Raw genomic sequence first — 13,017 nt, 5'->3', positions numbered from 1 at the left:
CAAGTTCTCATTTGCAACTGCGACCTGGCCAAGATAAAGCATAGCAGTGTGAACAGACAACACAGAGTTACACATGGAGTAAACAATTAACAAGTCAATAACACAGTAGAAAAAAAGAGAGTCTATATACATTTTGTGTGCAAAAGGCATGAGGAGGTAGGCGAATAATTACAATTTTGCAGATTAACACTGGAGTGATAAATGATCAGATGGTCATGTACAGGTAGAGATATTGGTGTGCAAAAGAGCAGAAAAGTAAATAAATATAAACAGTATGGGGATGAGGTAGGTAAAATTGGGTGGGCTATTTACCGATAGACTATGTACAGCTGCAGCGATCGGTTAGCTGCTCAGATAGCAGATGTTTGAAGTTGGTGAGGGAGATAAAAGTCTCCAACTTCAGCGATTTTTGCAATTCGTTCCAGTCACAGGCAGCAGAGAACTGGAACGAAAGGCGGACAAATGAGGTGTTGGCTTTAGGGATGATCAGTGAGATACACCTGCTGGAGCGCGTGCTACGGGTTGGTGTTGCCATCGTGAACAGTGAACTGAGATAAGGCGGAGCTTTACCTGGCATGGACTTGTAGATGACCTGGAGCCAGTAGGTCTGGCGACGAATATGTAGCGAGGGCCAGCCGACTAGAGCATACAGGGGCTGTTGGCCGAGGTTGGAGTAGCCAGGAGGAAGACATGGCCAGCCGTTGGGAAATGCTTGTTGAAGTTTTCGATAATCATGGATTTATCGGTGGTGACCGTGTTACCTCGCCTCAGTGCAGTGGACAGCTGGGAGGAGGTGCTCTTGTTCTCCATGGACTTCACAGTGTCCCAGAACTCTTTGGAGTTAGAGCTACAGGATGCAAATTTCTGCCTGAAGAAGCTGGCCTTTGCTTTCCTGACTGACTGTGTGTATTGGTTCCTGACTTCCCTGAACAGTTGCATATCGCTGGGACTATTCGATGCTATTGCAGTCCGCCACAGGATGTTTTTGTGCTGGTTGAGGGCAGTCAGGTCTGGAGTGAACCAAGGGCTATATCTGTTCTTAGTTCTGCATTTTTTGAACAGAGCATGCTTATCTAAAATGGTGAGGAAGTTACTTTTAAAGAATGACCAAGCATCCTCAACTGACGGGATAAGGTCAATATCCTTCCAGGATACCCGGGCCAGGTCGATTAGAAAGGCCTGCTCACAGAAGTGTTTTTGGGAGCGTTTGACAGTGATGAGGGGTGGTCGTTTGACTGCGGATCCGTAGCGGATACAGGCAATGAGGCAGTGATCGCTGAGATCCTGGTTGAAGACAGTGGAGGTGTATTTGGAGGGCCAGTTGGTCAGGATGACGTCTATGAGGGTGCCCTTGTTTACAGATTTAGGGTTGTACCTGGTGGGTGCCTTGATGATTTGTGTGAGATTGAGGGCATCTAGCTTAGATTGTAGGACTGCCGGGGTGTTAAGCATGTCCCAGTTTAGGTCACCTAACAGAACAAACTCTGAAGCTAGATGGGGGGCGATCAATTCACAAAAACTCAGTAAGACAAAAATAATGGTGTTCCAAAAAAGATCCAGTTGCCAGGACCCTGAATACACTGTTGCCCTAGAGCACAAAAAAACTATACTTATCAGCACCAATATGACATTTTTGGTCGATAGCGATATCCGATATTTGCCTCGCCAAAAAACTGATACAGATAATCGATGTTTAACATTTTAGCGGCCTTTTAAGCATTCTAGTACAGTTAAATAGTTAACACACACACACGGATGCAGCGGTCTAAGGCACTGCATCACAGTGCAAGAGGCATCACTACAGTGCCTGGTTCAAATCTAGGCTGTATCGCATCCGGCTGTGATTGGGAGTCCCATAAGGCGGCGCACAATTGGTCCAGCATTGTCCAGGCCGTCATTGTAAATAAGAAATTGTTCTTAACGGACTTGCCGTGTTATATAAAAGATCACACACACACAAAAGTTATTTTGTTGGCATTTCCGTATGTCCCCATTAACAGTAAAACATAATCAAAACATTTCTTTCACTTACTTGATGTGCTGTTTCATTGTTCATTTGTTCAGTCATTTAATTCTCAACCAGGATTTCTATAGAACACCGTTTAGGTCTATGCGTCTCAAATAACGCTATTTGACGTGTCAAATAAGCTTGTTGACCAATCAGGACCTGAATATGACTGCACATAATAATATAATAATAATTAATAATAATTTTACGCGTTCATTAATTTTTTACGTAGTTATTACACATTGATTCCACTATCACTCGTATTTCATATGTCACAACGGTTCACCGATATGTATGATATGATGCTGGTAAAGTTGTCTCACACACCTACAGTGCTGGTCATAAAAAAAGCTAGATAGCTTATGGATGCAAACTATGTTTTTCCCCAAAAACATAGCAAAATGACAATCTGTTTCAGTAGCTATAGTTTGCTAGCTGACTATATAGCTACGTGTCATCATCTAAAATAACCCTAATTTATAAGACAGTTCTTATTTGATTAATAAGCTAGGCACAATAAGGATTAGCGACAAGTGGACTTTGTGGTTAGCCTTCAAAATAAAAGTACGGCATAATTCTACTATTTGTATTAGTTTGCATCACTGTCAATGACATACTTTTATTTTGAAGGTAAACCACAAATTCCACTATTGTGCCTAATCCTTATTGTGGCTAGCTTCACAACACATAACCCGGTCCGGTCGACCCCCACTATCCAGATGAAGCTAGTTGGCTGCTTAGAACGTTAGCTTGGGCAACAAGCTTAAGTAGCTGGCAAGCCATTTATTTTAATGAACTGAAGTTCAATTTCAATAGGCGAACAACAATACTTACAAGGATTCCTAAATCCTTGCTAAGAATAATGAAAATCACTAGAGTGTCTACTGGCCATTGTTTTCAGGCTGGTTATATTGGTGCTAGGTATGAAGCTAAAGCTAGCTAGCTAGGTACGAAGCTAAAGCTAGCTACCCCAGAAGATGCTGTCGTACAAATGATGCTTTATTACCAACGCGGTATTGTAAACACATCATTCTTGGCCGGTGTTTACAGACTTTTTTGTACATTTTTGACAGTGCTACTGTATCTTTTTTGACACGCAAAGACCCAAACGGCGTTCCATATGTATGTATGTCGTGAAGCTATTAGCAGTGACGCTATTACTATGCAACTCTGGTTGGGCAACATCCGAAAAATAGCACACTTGGTAGTGTGTACCGGTGCTCGATCAGTCGGCCAAAGTCAACATCACCCACGACAGAGAACGGTTGATTGTCAAGGGGAATTAATTCCATTATGTTGGCTTTAATGGATGTCTCGCTGAAATGTTCTTACTCTTTTAAATGACTGCTAGATCCACACAGCAGACATTGTGGGCTAGGTTAGGAATGCTGTGTTGCACGTTTAGCGCAACATTTTTCATGGTGTCAGTACGTAATGTACTTACTTTATATAGGTATGCACGGTAGCTTTGACATCAGGCTTCAACATCGCCGTTAAACTAGACATCGGGCCAATACCGATATTGGCATTTTTAGCTAATATCGGCCGATTCCGACATGTTCACCGACATATGGTGCATCCCTAATCAGCACCACAGACAACTTCCACAAAGCTATGAATGATCAAAAGGAAAATACAATTTGGCATCCAAATTCGGATCTGGCTGAAAATACTTCAGATCAGTTTATAGTCCTCTATGGTTGTGAGGTCGGCTCAATACCAAGAATTCACAAAATGGGGCAAACACCAAATTGAAACTGCATGCAGAATTCGGCAAAAATCAAATTAATTTATATAGCCCTTCGTACATCAACTGATATCTCAAAGTGCTGTACAGAAACCCAGCCTTAAACCCCAAACAGCAAGCAATGCAGGTGTAGAAGCATGGTGGCTAGGAAAAACACCCTAGAAAGGCCAAAACAATCTGTGTACAACGTAAAACACCAAATAATGCATGCAGAGCAGAATTAGGATGATTCCCGCTAATTATCAAAATCAAGAAAACAACATTTACAGCCACCTAAAAATAAGTGATTATCAAACCTTCCATAACAAAGCCCACACCTGCAGGAGAGATGAATCTCAGCCAGCTGTTACAGGGACTCACAAACAAACCCCACAAAGCTCCAGGACAGCATACAACTTTGACCCAACCAAATCATGAGAAAACAAAAAGATATTTAACTTGACACATTGGAAAGAATAATAAAAGGAATAAATAAAAGGAAGTGCACAAACTGTAATGCTTGTTGGCCCTAAACAGAGTACACCGTAGCAGGACACCTGAACACTGTGACTGATCCAAAATTAAGGAAAGCTTTGATTATGTACAGACTCAGTGAGCATAGCCTTTCTATTGAGATCCACAAAGAATTTGAAAACAAACTCCCATATCTATTAGGTGAAATACCACATTGTGCCACCACAGCAGCAAGAAGTGTTGACCCGTTGTCACAAGAAAAGGGCAACCAGGGAAGAACAAACATCATTCTGAATATAACCTATCTGTTTATTTTCCATTTCAACTATTTGCATAGTTTCATCACTAAACATAGTCAATAATATAGTATTTGAAATGTCTACATTTTCTTTTAAAACTTTACTGTTCGAGTATTTCACTTTTGTTTATTGTCTATTCCAATGCTTTGGCAATGAAAACATGTTCCCCATGCCAATGAAGCCCTTTGAATTGAGATGGAGTTATTTCAAGAACAAAGTGCTCGGAGTTGTCCTAAGAATTAAAAATTAGAACGTGCCAGATACAATACTGTACCGTAAGGTTGACAGTCAAAAATAGATGCAAGTGAGGCACAGTGAGGGATGGTTGCAGGCTGAACATTAAGGGAAAGCCATTCCACACTACGTAGGGCCGATCACTCCTCTCCCCCACTCTCTGTCGGCCTGGTTCTCAGTGGAATGCTCTGTCCGCTCTGTGCACTGTTTACTACGGGACACTGATGGAGGGGTTTAATCACAGCAACATACAGTGGTGGAGCGACCAATGGACAGCCCGTTCGACATGGCCCAGTCAAAGTGGGGAGAACACATGCTTCATATCTCCTCCTCTGAATACAGTCCTTAAGTCTTACCATGCCAGCTCACTATATTTTTTAATTGAACCTTTATTTAACTCGGTAAGTCAGTTTAGAACAAATTCTTATTTACAATGACGGCCTACCAAATGGCAAAAGGACTCCTGAGGGGACGAGAGCTGGGATTAAAAATCATTTACAAATATAAATATACATCACGACAAGAGAGACAATACAACACTGCATAAAGAGAGACCTAAGACAACACAGCAAGGCAGCAACAACATGGCACAAACATTGGGCACAGACAACAGAACAAGGGGCAGGAAGGTAGAGACAACAATAGAGACCGAGGAGGAAAGGGACTAGCCTGAGCACCAGATCGGAGAACATGTTGTATGTTAGTGAATAGTCATCACTAGCTTGCTAGTAAGTATATGAAAGGAAGAGTCTGGACTTCAGGCCGTTAAGAGACAATAAAACAATATGTAGGCTATTTTCTCCCACATCTCCTTACATGAGGATAGACTAGACACTCATAATCCTACTTCATATTTTATGCATGATGTCATGATTGGTGGGCAATAGGTCTGACAAGGCTGCCCTTGTAGCTGACAGCCTAGGCCTCAACTACCTGGAAGAACTTTGCAGCAAGTGTTTCTGATTAATAACCATTGCCATGATAGTGGGTGTTAACATTTAAATAAAACATAGGCTGAAAATAATCTGCACGTCATCTCGTAGGAAAAGACATGCAAGACTCACAGAAACAGAAACATCCAAAGTCACACATTCTGATTTGGCACTTCAAGCCAAAATATATCATACTTTGACTGAAAACGATGATTTATTGAGTTACATCATTGTGGAACATCATGGGTAGGATTTGGCCATCGTCTCTCCGCTTGAAAAAGGGGAGCTCTACTGGTGTGGGCGTTTAAAAAACAACAACGTGATGTTCAAGTCATTTCTAGAAAGATACCAGAGTTTCTGACTTAGAATTCCGATTTGGATGAGTGTTCAAAACTATTTTTCCCCAGTCTGAGAAGATTTTTTTCAGAGTTCCCAGTTATGTTGAATACACTGAAGTCAGAAGTCAGAGATTTCCAAGTTCCCAATTGTCCATGTAAGTCAGTACTGACTTACCATACCTCATTAACAGGGGCCTGAGGTGAGAGAAAAAAAGAGATATGGGATCTGAATGCATCAAACATCATATGTCATCACACAGTGCCTAAGAGAGGTGGTGCTACTACCTCAACTAAGGAACTGGGACACAAAAAAAAGGAAAGAGAAAAGAAAAGGAAAGCTAAAGAAAGGAGAGAGAATTAACTGAACCACTTGTGTTCTGGGACGCGTAGGTGTTCCCCCTCGTTTTGGCCCTTCAAAGGCTCTCTCACGTACCGGCAGAGCAGAGCCACACAGATGCAGGCACAAATCAAGAACAATAGTTTCTGCCACGAGACTAACCTTGCTTTAAAGTCAGGCGGGAGAATGAATGGCTTAAGGAAGGTAATGAATTGACCTCCGTCACTGGAGGGGAGAGAGAGGGGAAGGGGGGGGGGGGAAGGGGGGGGGGAGAGAGAGGGGAAGGGGGAAGGGGGGAGAAAGATGGGATGGGAGGGGAGAGAGAGAGGGGGAAGGGGGGAGAGAGAGAGGGGAAGGGAGGGGAGAGAGGGGAAGTGGGGGAGAGAGATGGGATGGGAGGGGAGAAGGAGGGGAAGGGGGAGAGAGAGAGAGGGGAAAGGAGGGGAGAGAGAGAGAGGGGGAAAGGAGGGGAGAGAGAGAGAGGGAAAGGAGGGGAGAGAGAGAGGGGGAAGGGGGAGAGAGAGAGGGGAAGGGGGGAGAGAGAGAGGGGAAGGGGGAGAGAGAGAGGGGGAAGGGGGAGAGAGAGGGGGAACAGGGGGGGAGAGAGGGGAAGGGGGAGGGGAGAGAGGGAAGGGGGGAGAGAGAGAGGGGAAGGGGGAGAGAGAGAGGGGAAGGGGGAGAGAGAGAGGGGGAAGGGGGGAGAGAGAGAGGGGAAGGGGGAGAGAGAGGGGAAGGGGGGGAGAGAGAGGGGAAAGGGGGGGAAGAGAGAGGGGAAGGGGGGGAAGAGAGAGGGGAAGGGGGGGAGAGAGAGGGGAAGGGGGGAGAGAGAAGGAGTGGGCATAGTACTCACTCCTGTGGATCAGAGACTTTACAGTATGAAAGGATGCAGTAGAAGTATAGTGGAGGAGAGGAGGGAGAAGGATAGAGTCTGGAAGAGGGTAAAACAAAGCAAGTCAGGCACTATTGTATCTACTGAAAATGTCTATTCGGACAGCTTGAAAGGACATTTCCCTTGAATTTGACAAAGCAGTAGTGGGGGAAATATCTGTGAAATATTGATGTATCAGGTTCCCACTACTCTCCCCACCACTGTGTCACTTGGGTCCTTTGATGGAGGCCGGAGCTGGAGGGGGGACAGGCAGGGCCAGAGGCAGCCATGCAATGTGGTTGTCCCTGGGGTGGGACACCACTGCCAGAGAGTGGACATCCGCAACCCAGCAAGGAGGCACCAAAGTCAGGCCTGCAGCCCCAGCAGCTGGTGAAGACAGGAGGGGAGGGACTGTGACAGCCAAAGCTAACTAAGGATGACGCATCATGAGTAGCCTGTAAACAAGGCCCTAGACTGCAGACACCAGTGGTGCATCATGAAAAAGGTGTGTGTGTGTGTGTGTGTGTGTGTGCGTGCGTGCGTGCATGAGAAAGAGTGTGTGAGTGTGTTTGTTCAGTATGTGTTTGTTTGTGTGTGTGGATTGTTTTTAACAGCCTTAGGTTATCCCTAGCTTTAAAGTGAAGCTATCTGCTCATCAAGCCAGTAGTGACACACAACCACAAAAAAACTCTACAGAACACTGCAATAAAAGTGGGAGAAAGAGCGTTTAAAATGTTCCCATCTAAAGTGGGTTTCACTGTGTTGAACAAGTCTTTGAGGGAGAGCTACAAGCTACAATAAGGCTAATCTTATTCAGCAAGAACCAGCTGAGGCCCCAGAAGCCAAGCTGTCCCTGGAGAGATACACTAGAACAGAACTACGTCGCTCTCTCTCTCTCTGCTCTCTCTAGCTAGCCCCCCAAAAACTCCCTGCTGCCTGCATCCAGCTCTGGTTCCATTATCAGTTCTTTGCTGCTGTATCTTAACTGCCTCAAAATTGTTAATATTCCAGTGATCATTGGGAACCCTGTACCCAATCAGTCATCGAACTATGGATATTGATCTAATTCGCAGAACGTGCAAGTGTGTGCGTTTGTGTAAGTTTAGGTGCGTGCGTGCACGCATGAGTGTGTATTTGCGCGCACATGTGACAAGACAATTGAGTTTCCTTCTGGTTCATTGGTGAAATTGTCAGCAAAACACAAAAAACTGATGTTTAATCTATTTTTTTCCACTGTCTCTCTCTTTCTTCAATCTGTTTGGACTGAAAGCAAATGTAGCAATTACGCCTAAGGTCATTTAAAAAAAAATAATAGTCTAAAATGGGAGCTTTCATTCACAAAGTCAAAAGGGCACCTTAAAGATTGGCAGCATCTGCCAAACACGTGGGTGCTCAGGCTAGGGAGAACGGAGCAGACCTGTGGATTTAGCATTATATTCAGACACAAGCTGCTCCAGCCAACTGTTAGAATGAACATATTCTATATTCATATTATATTCATATAGTACTGAGAGGAGAAAACCTATTTCATGCACCTTACAAGCAGGGTGATGTGAAGTATGTAATTGTGTAGTATCCAGACACTCGGATGCAGGACAGGGTGCATTTAGAACATTCTTGTAGTTCCCCTTGCTTTAATTCAAGCTATAATAACATTATATTCATTTTATGAGTCACTTATACCTGGCTCATGTTGTAGAACAATCCTCGGCAACTTTTTCATAAATAATAGGAGATCTGTCTGAATGCGAGCCAATTATGAGCATGCTCTGACTTTCCTCATGAGGTTGAAGAAGTCTGGAGGCCCACAGATGCTTCCCACTTTTCATTAAGCTCCAGTCAAAAGCCCATCATTTTAGTAAAACACTGAGATAGCTGCCAAACCTCCGCTGCTGTATCAACCCAGCAATCTCAACCATCAGCACAAGCAACAGAAAAACAATATTGATGATTATAGCTTAGTGCCGACATGGCAGCAGGCGGAGTGATTACACCACCGAGGAGCGAGGATCAACAATGAGAAGAAAACACACAACCATTAAATTGATGGGAGAAACCGCCACACAAAACTAAGGCTTGGCTACAGACAATCATCATCCCAGCTAAACGAGGTCACAGAACAAAACTAATTCATATAGTAGTGGAACTGGTGGCTGGTGCTGTCAAGACCAATCTGACAAACCAGAGGCAGGGCCACAACAAGCCCAATCACTGGCTGATGCCTCCTTTGATTGAGTTTACAGACCATTTTTTCCCAATAAATATGAAAACCAGATTAATAATACAAATAAGAGAGGCTGCATCCCATATAGCTGTTCCCCAAATCACCAGCAGACCTCATAGTTTATGGATAAGCTAGTTAGTCGGCCGCTTGGTTTGCCTGTGGGTGCAGCCTGCTTTGTGACAGAGTACGGACTCTCATGCTACAAATGTCTCTCTCCCGGAGAGACAAGTTAGTGGATTCTATTTGGCAGATGACAAATGGTTCCCCAAAGTGGGTGAAAAACTTCAAGCCTACATTTGACCACTGCTCCACTGAGGCCTTCTGACTCTGCTAGCAGACTCTGGTAACATTAAATATGTTGAGCTAAAACTACGTCAAACGAATCACTTGATCTCAAATGACCTTTGACTTTCTCAAACCTAAAGGAAACACAACACGACAACGGAAAATCACAGCCAGCCTCTACAGCCAGCCTCTACAACTCCCAAACCGGTGCATGTAAGACAGCACCTGCAAATTTTTTTTTTTTTTGCACACAATGTCTCTGATGGTAGCACTGCCGAGACCCAACGAGGAAAACCAATAAATGTGAGCTATCATGCTAAGTGAACTGGCAACCATGATGGGGGGGATACAACACTGCAAATGAGTTCCCTGTGCACAACTAGTGGTTGAACAGTAATGTTGACCGGAGAGCTTTACAGGAATGTTCAACACCTGCTGAACCACAAGGCTGCATCAAAATGGTAGCAGTTGGGTTATACAAGGTTAGGGGAGTGTGAGAGGATGCCACTGGACTATACTGTAGATAAGGCACACAGGCATTGTCAGTCCAATACCAGCACAATGCGAACATTCATTTCATACTTCATATTAATTTCATACTCAGGGGCAGCAGAATGCAGAACTGTTGAGTGACAATGGGACACCAAATCCCTGAGTGTGAATACACTGCCAAGTTACCCTTAGGAGGTGATGACTGAGTTACTTAGGCCTAATCATTGACAGTGAATGAGAACTCCACCTACATCTTCCACTGCCCTCTCCCTGAACTCACACTGCCTTTCCAACTTCTGGCTCAGAGACACATTAAAAGCCTAGGATAAAAGCCTGGGGTAAAAGATGTGTACAAATACCTAGGTGTCTGGTTAGACTGTCAACTCTCGTTCCAAACTCACATTAAGCATCTCCAATTCAAAATGATATCTAGAATCGGTGTTCTATTTCGCAACAAAGCCTCCTTCACTCCTGCCGTCAAAGATACCCTCGTAAAACTGACTATCCTACCGATCCTTTACTTTGGCAATGTCATTTACAAAACAGCCCCTAACACTACTCAGCAAACTGGATGGAGTCTATCACAATGCCATCCGTTTTGTCACCAAAGCCACATATACTACAAAATCAAATCAATTTTTATTGGTCACATACACATGATTAGCAGATGTTAATGTGAGTGTAGCAAAATGCGTGTGCTTCTAGATCCGACCATGCAGTAATATCTAACAAGTAACCTAACAATTTCACAACAACTACTTTATATCCACAAGTGTAAAGGAATGCATAAGAATATGTTCATATAAATATATAGATGAGCGATGGCCGAACGGCATAGGCAAGATGCAGTAGATGGTATAGAATACAGTATATACATATGAGATGAGTAATATATGGTATGTAAACATTATATAAAGTGGCATTGTTTAATTGACTAATAATACATTTATTACATCCAGTTTTTTATTATTAAAGTGGCTAGAGATTAGTTAGTATTTTGGCAGCAGCCACTCAATGTTAGTGAGGACTGTTTAACTTCTTCGATATAGGGGGAACTCTTTTCATTTTTGGATAAAAAAAACGTTCCCGTTTTAAACAAGATATTTTGTCACGAAAAGATGCTCGACTATGCATATAATTGACAGCTTTGGAAAGAAAACACTGACGTTTCCAAAACTGCAAAGATAGTCTGAGTGCCACAGAACTAATGCTACAGGCGAAACCAAGATGAAATTTCATACAGGAAATGCCCCAGATTTTGAATGCGCTGTGTTCCAATGTCTCCTTATATGGCTGTGAATGTGCCATGAATGAGCCTACACTTTCTGTGGTTTCCCCAAGGTGTCTGCAGCATTGTGACGTATTTGTAGGCATATCATTGGAAGATTGACCATGAGAGACTACATTTACCAGGTATCCGCTTGGGGTCATCCGTCGAAATTATTGCGCAATCTCCAGCTGCGTCCACTTTTCCATTTGGTTCAGAGGAGAAAGACAACTGCCACGAATGATTTATCATCGAATAGATATGTGAAAAACACCTTGAGAATTGATTCTAAACAACGTTTGCCATGTTTCTGTCGATATTCTGGAGTTAATTTGGATAAAAGTTTGGCGTTGTAATGACTGAATTTTCTGTTTTTTTTCTTAGCCAAAGTGATGAACAAAACGGAGCGATTTCTCCTAGAAAAAATCTTTTTGGAAAAACTGAACATTTGCTATCTAACTGAGAGTCTCCTCATTGAAAACATCCGAAGTTCTTCAAAGGTAAATGATTTTATTTGAATGCTTTTCTTGTTTTTGTGAAAATGTTGCCTGCTGAATGCTAGGCTTAATGCTATGCTAGCTATCAATACTCTTACACAAATGCTTGTGTAGCTATGGTTGAAAAGCATATTTTGAAAATCTGACATGACAGTGTTGTTAACAAAAGGCTAAGCTTGTGAGCCAATATATTTATTTCATTTCATTTGCGATTTTCATGAATAGTTAACGTTGCGTTAGGCTAATGAGCTTGAGGCTATGATTATGCTCCCGGATACGGGATTGCTCGACGCTAGAGGTTAACAGTCTGATGGCCTTGAGATAGAAGCTGTTTTTCAGTCTCTCGGTCCCAGCTTTGATACACCTGTACTGACCTCACCTTCTGGATGATAGCGGGGTGAACAGGCAGTGGCTCGGGTGGTTGTTGTCCTTGATGATCTTTTTAGCCTTCCTGTGACACCGGGCGGTGTAGGTGTGCTGGAGGGCAGGTAGTTTGCCCCCGGTGATGCATTGTGCAGACCTCACTACCCTCTGGAGAGCCTTACGGTTGTGGGCCGAGCAGTTGCCGTACCAGGCGGTGATACAGCCCGACAGGATGCTCTCGATAGTGCATCTGCAGAAGTTTGAGAGTGTTTTAGGCGACAAGCCACATTTCTTCAGCCTCCTGAGGTTGAAGAGGCACTGTTGCGCCTTCTTCACCACACTGTCTGTGTGGGTGGACCATTTCAGTTTGTCCGTGATGTGTACGCCGAGGGACTTAAAACTTTCCACCTTCTCCACTACTGTCCTGTTGATGTGGATAGGGGGGTGCTCCCTGTGCTGTTTCCTGAAGTTAACGATCATCTCTTTTGTTTTGTTGACGTTGAGTGTGAGGTTATTTTCCTGACACCACACTCCGAGTGCCCTCACCTCCTCCCTGTAGGCCGCCTCGTTGTTGTTGGTAATCAAGCCTACCACTGAAGTGTTGTCTGCAAACGTGATGATTTGAGTTGGAGGTGTGCACGGCCACGCAGTCATGGGTGAACAGGGATTACAG

The 13,017-nt window shown here is 43.6% G+C and overlaps 1 protein-coding gene across 6 annotated transcripts in view; it reads right to left on the bottom strand.

Moving 5' to 3' along the window:
• The window catches only part of LOC135518022 (splicing factor, suppressor of white-apricot homolog), a 149,143-nt gene that overhangs the window by 88,433 nt on the left and 47,693 nt on the right, over positions 1-13,017 (bottom strand). The window lies entirely within an intron of this gene.

The sequence above is a fragment of the Oncorhynchus masou genome, chromosome 28, assembly GCF_036934945.1.
Source record: "Oncorhynchus masou masou isolate Uvic2021 chromosome 28, UVic_Omas_1.1, whole genome shotgun sequence".
Classification (NCBI taxonomy): domain Eukaryota; kingdom Metazoa; phylum Chordata; class Actinopteri; order Salmoniformes; family Salmonidae; genus Oncorhynchus; species Oncorhynchus masou.
Note: the sequence above shows the minus strand (reverse complement) of the source record. Positions and strands in the feature narration are given on the sequence as shown.